Raw genomic sequence first — 10000 nt, forward strand, 5'->3', positions numbered from 1 at the left:
CTACTACTGTTAGCTAGCTGCTACTACTACTACTACTGTTAGCTAGCTGCTACTACTACTACTACTACTACTACTACTGTTAGCTAGCTGCTACTACTACTACTACTGTTAGCTAGCTGCTACTACTACTACTACTACTACTGTTAGCTAGCTGCTACTACTACTACTGTTAGCTAGCTGCTACTACTACTACTGCTACTGTTAGCTAGCTGCTACTACTACTACTACAATTGTTAACTAGCTGCTACTACTACTACTACTACTATTGTTAGCTAGCTGCTACTACTACTACTATTGTTAGCTAGCTGCTACTACTACTACTGCTACTGTTAGCTAGCTGCTACTACTACTACTAACCCCCCTAAAACTGTTAGCTAGCTGCTACTACTACTACTACTACTACTACTACTACTACTACTGTTAGCTAGCTGCTACTACTACTACTGCTACTGTTAGCTAGCTGTTACTACTACTACTACTACTACTGTTAGCTAGCTGCTACTACTACTACTACTACTACTACTGTTAGCTAGCTGCTACTACTACCACTGTTAGCTAGCTGCTACTACTACTACTGCTACTGTTAGCTAGCTGCTACTACTACTACTACTGTTAGCTAGCTGCTACTACTACTACTGCTACTGTTAGCTAGCTGCTACTACTACTACTACTACTACTACTGTTAGCTAGCTGCTACTACTACTACTACAACTACTGTTAGCTAGTCGCTACTATATCCCCCATAACAGTCTGTAGTAGATATCCCCATAACAGTCTGTAGTAGATATCCCTCCATAACAGTCTGTAGTAGATATCCCCATAACAGTCTGTAGTAGATATCCCCATAACAGTCTGTAGTAGATATCCCCCCATAACAGTCTGTAGTAGATATCCCCATAACAGTCTGTAGTAGATATCCCTCCATAACAGTCTGTAGTAGATATCCCCATAACAGTCTGTAGTAGATATCCCCATAACAGTCTGTAGTAGATATCCCTCATAACAGTCTGTAGTAGATATCTCCATAACAGTCTGTAGTAGATATCCCCATAACAGTCTGTAGTAGATATCTCCATAACAGTCTGTAGTAGATATCCCCCCATAACAGTCTGTAGTAGATATCCCCATAACAGTCTGTAGTAGATATCCCCCCATAACAGTCTGTAGTAGATATCCCCATAACAGTCTGTAGTAGATATCCACATAACAGTCTGTAGTAGATATCCCCCATAACAGTCTGTAGTAGATATCCCCATAACAGTCTGTAGTAGATATCCCCATAACAGTCTGTAGTAGATATCCCCATAACAGTCTGTAGTAGATATCCCTCATAACAATCTGTAGTAGATATCCCCCATAACAGTCTGTAGTAGTATACTCCATAACGGTCTGTAGTAGATATCCCCCATAACAGTCTGTAGTAGATATCCCCATAACAGTCTGTAGTAGATATCCCCCATAACAGTCTGTAGTAGATATCCCCATAGCAGGCTGTAGTAGATATCCCCATAACAGTCTGTAGTAGATATCCCCCCATAACAGTCTGTAGTAGATATCCCCATAACAGTCTGTAGTAGATATCCCCCCATAACAGTCTGTAGTAGATATCCCCATAACAGTAGATATCCCCCATAACAGTCTGTAGTAGATATCCCCATAACAGTCTGTAGTAGACATCCCCCATAACAGTCTGTAGTAGATATCCCCATAACAGTCTGTAGTAGATATCCCCATAACAGTCTGTAGTAGATATCCCCATAACAGTCTGTAGTAGATATCCCCATAACAGTCTGTAGTAGATATCCCTCCATAACAGTCTGTAGTAGATATCCCCATAACAGTCTGTAGTAGATATCCCCATAACAGTCTGTAGTAGATATCCCCCATAGCAGTCTGTAGTAGATATCCCCATAACAGTCTGTAGTAGATATCCCCCATAACAGTCTGTAGTAGATATCCCCCATAACAGTCTGTAGTAGATATCCCCATAACAGTCTGTAGTAGATATCCCCCATAACAGTCTGTAGTAGATATCCCCCCATAACAGTCTGTAGTAGATATCCCCATAACAGTCTGTAGTAGATATCCCCATAACAGTCTGTAGTAGATATCCCCATAACAGTCTGTAGTAGATATCCCCCCATAACAGTCTGTAGTAGATATCCCCATAACAGTCTGTAGTAGATATCCCTCATAACAGTCTGTAGTAGATATCTCCATAACAGTCTGTAGTAGATATCCCCATAACAGTCTGTAGTAGATATCTCCATAACAGTCTGTAGTAGATATCCCCCCATAACAGTCTGTAGTAGATATCCCCATAACAGTCTGTAGTAGATATCCCCCCATAACAGTCTGTAGTAGATATCCCCATAACAGTCTGTAGTAGATATCCACATAACAGTCTGTAGTAGATATCCCCCATAACAGTCTGTAGTAGATATCCCCATAACAGTCTGTAGTAGATATCCCCATAACAGTCTGTAGTAGATATCCCCATAACAGTCTGTAGTAGATATCCCTCATAACAATCTGTAGTAGATATCCCCCATAACAGTCTGTAGTAGTATACTCCATAACGGTCTGTAGTAGATATCCCCCATAACAGTCTGTAGTAGATATCCCCATAACAGTCTGTAGTAGATATCCCCCATAACAGTCTGTAGTAGATATCCCCATAGCAGGCTGTAGTAGATATCCCCATAACAGTCTGTAGTAGATATCCCCCCATAACAGTCTGTAGTAGATATCCCCATAACAGTCTGTAGTAGATATCCCCCCATAACAGTCTGTAGTAGATATCCCCATAACAGTAGATATCCCCCATAACAGTCTGTAGTAGATATCCCCATAACAGTCTGTAGTAGACATCCCCCATAACAGTCTGTAGTAGATATCCCCATAACAGTCTGTAGTAGATATCCCCATAACAGTCTGTAGTAGATATCCCCATAACAGTCTGTAGTAGATATCCCCATAACAGTCTGTAGTAGATATCCCTCCATAACAGTCTGTAGTAGATATCCCCATAACAGTCTGTAGTAGATATCCCCATAACAGTCTGTAGTAGATATCCCCCATAGCAGTCTGTAGTAGATATCCCCATAACAGTCTGTAGTAGATATCCCCCATAACAGTCTGTAGTAGATATCCCCCCATAACAGTCTGTAGTAGATATCCCCATAACAGTCTGTAGTAGATATCCCCCATAACAGTCTGTAGTAGATATCCCCCCATAACAGTCTGTAGTAGATATCCCCATAACAGTCTGTAGTAGATATCCCCATAACAGTCTGTAGTAGATATCCCCATAACAGTCTGTAGTAGATATCCCCCCATAACAGTCTGTAGTAGATATCCCCATAACAGTCTGTAGTAGATATCCCCCCATAACAGTCTGTAGTAGATATCCCCCCATAACAGTCTGTAGTAGATATCCCCATAACAGTCTGTAGTAGATATCCCCATAACAGTCTGTAGTAGATATCCCCATAACAGTCTGTAGTAGATATCCCCCCATAACAGTCTGTAGTAGATATCCCCCCATAACAGTCTGTAGTAGATATCTCCATAACAGTCTGTAGTAGATATCCCCCCATAACAGTCTGTAGTAGATATCCCCATAACAGTCTGTAGTAGATATCCCCCCATAACAGTCTGTAGTAGATATCCCCATAACAGTCTGTAGTAGATATCCACATAACAGTCTGTAGTAGATATCCCCCATAACAGTCTGTAGTAGATATCCCCATAACAGTCTGTAGTAGATATCCCCATAACAGTCTGTAGTAGATATCCCCAAAACAGTCTGTAGTAGATATCCCTCATAACAATCTGTAGTAGATATCCCCCATAACAGTCTGTAGTAGTATCCTCCATAACAGTCTGTAGTAGATATCCCCCATAACAGTCTGTAGTAGATATCCCCATAACAGTCTGTAGTAGATATCCCCCATAACAGTCTGTAGTAGATATCCCCATAGCAGGCTGTAGTAGATATCCCCATAACAGTCTGTAGTAGATATCCCCCCATAACAGTCTGTAGTAGATATCCCCATAACAGTCTGTAGTAGATATCCCCCCATAACAGTCTGTAGTAGATATCCCCATAACAGTCTGTAGTAGATATCCCCCCATAACAGTCTGTAGTAGATATCCCCCCATAACAGTCTGTAGTAGATATCCCTCCATAACAGTCTGTAGTAGATATCCCCCATAACAGTAGATATCCCCCATAACAGTCTGTAGTAGATATCCCCATAACAGTCTGTAGTAGATATCCCCCATAACAGTCTGTAGTAGATATCCCCATAACAGTCTGTAGTAGATATCCCCATAACAGTCTATAGTAGATATCCCCATAACAGTCTGTAGTAGATATCCCCCCATAACAGTCTGTAGTAGATATCCCCCCATAACAGTCTGTAGTAGATATCCCTCCATAACAGTCTGTAGTAGATATCCCCCATAACAGTAGATATCCCCCATAACAGTCTGTAGTAGATATCCCCATAACAGTCTGTAGTAGATATCCCCCATAACAGTCTGTAGTAGATATCCCCATAACAGTCTGTAGTAGATATCCCCATAACAGTCTATAGTAGATATCCCCATAACAGTCTGTAGTAGATATCCCTCCATAACAGTCTGTAGTAGATATCCCCATAACAGTCTGTAGTAGATATCCCCATAACAGTCTGTAGTAGATATCCCCATAACAGTCTGTAGTAGATATCCCCCATAGCAGTCTGTAGTAGATATCCCCATAACAGTCTGTAGTAGATATCCCCCATAACAGTCTGTAGTAGATATCCCCATAACAGTCTGTAGTAGATATCCCCATAACAGTCTATAGTAGATATCCCCATAACAGTCTGTAGTAGATATCCCTCCATAACAGTCTGTAGTAGATATCCCCATAACAGTCTGTAGTAGATATCCCCATAACAGTCTGTAGTAGATATCCCCCATAACAGTCTGTAGTAGATATCCCCATAACAGTCTGTAGTAGATATCCCCCCATAACAGTCTGTAGTAGATATCCCCATAACAGTCTGTAGTAGATATCCCCATAACAGTCTGTAGTGGATATCTCCATAACAGTCTGTAGTAGACATCCCCCATAACAGTCTGTAGTAGATATCCCCATAACAGTCTGTAGTAGATATCCCCATAACAGTCTGTAGTAGATATCCCCATAACAGTCTGTAGTAGATATCCCCATAACAGTCTGTAGTAGATATCCCTCCATAACAGTCTGTAGTAGATATCCCCATAACAGTCTGTAGTAGATATCCCCATAACAGTCTGTAGTAGATATCCCCCATAGCAGTCTGTAGTAGATATCCCCATAACAGTCTGTAGTAGATATCCCCCATAACAGTCTGTAGTAGATATCCCCATAACAGTCTGTAGTAGATATCCCTCCATAACAGTCTGTAGTAGATATCCCCATAACAGTCTGTAGTAGATATCCCCATAACAGTCTGTAGTAGATATCCCTCATAACAGTCTGTAGTAGATATCTCCATAACAGTCTGTAGTAGAAATCCCCATAACAGTCTGTAGTAGATATCTCCATAACAGTCTGTAGTAGATATCTCCATAACAGTCTGTAGTAGAAATCCCCATAACAGTCTGTAGTAGATATCCCCATAACAGTCTATAGTAGATATCCCCATAACAGTCTGTAGTAGATATCCCTCCATAACAGTCTGTAGTAGATATCCCCATAACAGTCTGTAGTAGATATCCCCATAACAGTCTGTAGTAGATATCCCCCATAACAGTCTGTAGTAGATATCCCCCCATAACAGTCTGTAGTAGATATCCCCATAACAGTCTGTAGTAGATATCCCCATAACAGTCTGTAGTGGATATCTCCATAACAGTCTGTAGTAGACATCCCCCATAACAGTCTGTAGTAGATATCCCCATAACAGTCTGTAGTAGATATCCCCATAACAGTCTGTAGTAGATATCCCCCATAACAGTCTGTAGTAGATATCCCCATAACAGTCTGTAGTAGATATCCCCCATAACAGTCTGTAGTAGATATCCCCCCCATAACAGTCTGTAGTAGATATCCCCATAACAGTCTGTAGTAGATATCCCCCATAACAGTCTGTAGTAGATATCCCCATAACAGTCTGTAGTAGATATCCCCCCATAGCAGTCTGTAGTAGACATCCCCCATAACAGTCTGTAGTAGATATCCCCATAACAGTCTGTAGTAGATATCCCCCATAACAGTCTGTAGTAGATATCCCCCCATAACAGTCTGTAGTAGATATCCCCATAACAGTCTGTAGTAGATATCCCCCATAACAGTCTGTAGTAGATATCCCCCATAACAGTCTGTAGTAGATATCCCCATAACAGTCTGTAGTAGATATCCCCCATAACAGTCTGTAGTAGATATCCCCATAACAGTCTGTAGTAGATATCCCCCCATAACAGTCTGTAGTAGATATCCCCATAACAGTCTGTAGTAGATATCCCCCATAACAGTCTGTAGTAGATATCCCCATAACAGTCTGTAGTAGATATCCCCCATAACAGTCTGTAGTAGATATCCCCCCATAACAGTCTGTAGTAGATATCCCCATAGCAGTCTGTAGTAGATATCCCCCATAACAGTCTGTAGTAGATATCCCCCATAACAGTCTGTAGTAGATATCCCCCCATAACAGTCTGTAGTAGATATCCCCATAACAGTCTGTAGTAGATATCCCCCCATAACAGTCTGTAGTAGATATCCCCATAACAGTCTGTAGTAGATATCCCCCCATAACAGTCTGTAGTAGATATCCCCATAACAGTCTGTAGTAGATATCCCCCCATAACAGTCTGTAGTAGATATCCCCATAACAGTCTGTAGTGGATATCCCCATAACAGTCTATAGTAGATATCCCCATAACAGTCTGTAGTAGATATCCCCATAACAGTCTGTAGTAGATATCCCCCCATAACAGTCTGTAGTAGATATCCCCATAACAGTCTGTAGTAGATATCCCCATAACAGTCTGTAGTAGATATCCCCCATAACAGTCTGTAGTAGATATCCCCATAACAGTCTGTAGTGGATATCCCCATAACAGTCTGTAGTAGATATCCCCATAACAGTCTGTAGTAGATATCCCCCCATAACAGTCTGTAGTAGATATCCCCATAACAGTCTGTAGTAGATATCCCCATAACAGTCTGTAGTAGATATCCCCCCATAACAGTCTGTAGTAGATATCCCCATAACAGTCTGTAGTGGATATCCCCATAACAGTCTGTAGTAGATATCCCCATAACAGTCTGTAGTAGATATCCCCCCATAACAGTCTGTAGTAGATATCCCCATAACAGTCTGTAGTAGATATCCCCATAACAGTCTGTAGTAGATATCCCCATAACAGTAGATATCCCCCCATAACAGTCTGTAGTAGATATCCCCCATAACAGTCTGTAGTAGATATCCCCATAACAGTCTGTAGTAGATATCCCCATAACAGTCTGTAGTAGATATCCCCCATAACAGTCTGTAGTAGATATCCCCCCATAACAGTCTATAGTAGATATCCCCATAACAGTCTGTAGTAGATATCCCCCATAACAGTCTGTAGTAGACATCCCCCATAACAGTCTGTAGTAGATATCCCCATAACAGTCTGTAGTAGATATCCCCATAACAGTCTGTAGTAGATATCCCCATAACAGTCTGTAGTAGATATCCCTCCATAACAGTCTGTAGTAGATATCCCCATAACAGTCTGTAGTAGATATCCCCATAACAGTCTGTAGTAGATATCCCCATAACAGTCTGTAGTAGATATCCCCCCATAACAGTCTGTAGTAGATATCCCCATAACAGTCTGTAGTAGATATCCCCCCATAACAGTCTGTAGTAGATATCCCCATAACAGTCTGTAGTAGATATCCCCCATAACAGTCTGTAGTAGATATCCCCCATAACAGTCTGTAGTAGATATCCCCATAACAGTCTGTAGTAGATATCCCCCATAACAGTCTGTAGTAGATATCCCCATAACAGTCTGTAGTAGATATCCCCCATAGCAGTCTGTAGTAGACATCCCCCATAACAGTCTGTAGTAGATATCCCCATAACAGTCTGTAGTAGATATCCCCCATAACAGTCTGTAGTAGATATCCCCCCATAACAGTCTGTAGTAGATATCCCCATAACAGTCTGTAGTAGATATCCCCCATAACAGTCTGTAGTAGATATCCCCCCATAACAGTCTGTAGTAGATATCCCCATAACAGTCTGTAGTAGATATCCCCCATAACAGTCTGTAGTAGATATCCCCATAACAGTCTGTAGTAGATATCCCCCCATAACAGTCTGTAGTAGATATCCCCATAACAGTCTGTAGTAGATATCCCCCATAACAGTCTGTAGTAGATATCCCCATAACAGTCTGTAGTAGATATCCCCCATAACAGTCTGTAGTAGATATCCCCCCATAACAGTCTGTAGTAGATATCCCCATAACAGTCTGTAGTAGATATCCCCCATAACAGTCTGTAGTAGATATCCCCCCATAACAGTCTGTAGTAGATATCCCCATAACAGTCTGTAGTAGATATCCCCCCATAACAGTCTGTAGTAGATATCCCCATAACAGTCTGTAGTAGATATCCCCCATAACAGTCTGTAGTAGATATCCCCATAACAGTCTGTAGTAGATATCCCCCATAACAGTCTGTAGTAGATATCCCCATAACAGTCTGTAGTGGATATCCCCATAACAGTCTATAGTAGATATCCCCATAACAGTCTGTAGTAGATATCCCCATAACAGTCTGTAGTAGATATCCCCCATAACAGTCTGTAGTAGATATCCCCATAACAGTCTGTAGTAGATATCCCCATAACAGTCTGTAGTAGATATCCCCCATAACAGTCTGTAGTAGATATCCCCATAACAGTCTGTAGTGGATATCCCCATAACAGTCTGTAGTAGATATCCCCATAACAGTCTGTAGTAGATATCCCCCCATAACAGTCTGTAGTAGATATCCCCATAACAGTCTGTAGTAGATATCCCCATAACAGTCTGTAGTAGATATCCCCCCATAACAGTCTGTAGTAGATATCCCCATAACAGTCTGTAGTGGATATCCCCATAACAGTCTGTAGTAGATATCCCCATAACAGTCTGTAGTAGATATCCCCCCCATAACAGTCTGTAGTAGATATCCCCATAACAGTCTGTAGTAGATATCCCCATAACAGTCTGTAGTAGATATCCCCATAACAGTAGATATCCCCCCATAACAGTCTGTAGTAGATATCCCCCATAACAGTCTGTAGTAGATATCCCCATAACAGTCTGTAGTAGATATCCCCATAACAGTCTGTAGTAGATATCCCCCCATAACAGTCTGTAGTAGATATCCCCCCATAACAGTCTATAGTAGATATCCCCATAACAGTCTGTAGTAGATATCCCCCATAACAGTCTGTAGTAGACATCCCCCATAACAGTCTGTAGTAGATATCCCCATAACAGTCTGTAGTAGATATCCCCATAACAGTCTGTAGTAGATATCCCCATAACAGTCTGTAGTAGATATCCCTCCATAACAGTCTGTAGTAGATATCCCCATAACAGTCTGTAGTAGATATCCCCATAACAGTCTGTAGTAGATATCCCCATAACAGTCTGTAGTAGATATCCCCCATAACAGTCTGTAGTAGATATCCCCATAACAGTCTGTAGTAGATATCCCCCCATAACAGTCTGTAGTAGATATCCCCATAACAGTCTGTAGTAGATATCCCCCATAACAGTCTGTAGTAGATATCCCTCCATAACAGTCTGTAGTAGATATCCCTCCATAACAGTCTGTAGTAGATATCCCCATAACAGTCTGTAGTAGATATCCCCATAACAGTCTGTAGTAGATATCCCCCCATAACAGTCTGTAGTAGATATCCCCATAACAGTCTGTAGTAGATATCCCCATAACAGTCTGTAGTAGATA

General features: G+C 41.3%; 1 protein-coding gene across 1 annotated transcript in view; it reads right to left on the bottom strand.

The window, feature by feature from the left end:
• The window catches only part of LOC106598341 (clarin-2), a 13764-nt gene that overhangs the window by 2803 nt on the left and 961 nt on the right, over positions 1-10000 (bottom strand). The gene's annotated exons all lie outside the window — the stretch shown is intronic.

The sequence above is a fragment of the Salmo salar genome, unplaced genomic scaffold, assembly GCF_905237065.1.
Source record: "Salmo salar unplaced genomic scaffold, Ssal_v3.1, whole genome shotgun sequence".
Classification (NCBI taxonomy): domain Eukaryota; kingdom Metazoa; phylum Chordata; class Actinopteri; order Salmoniformes; family Salmonidae; genus Salmo; species Salmo salar.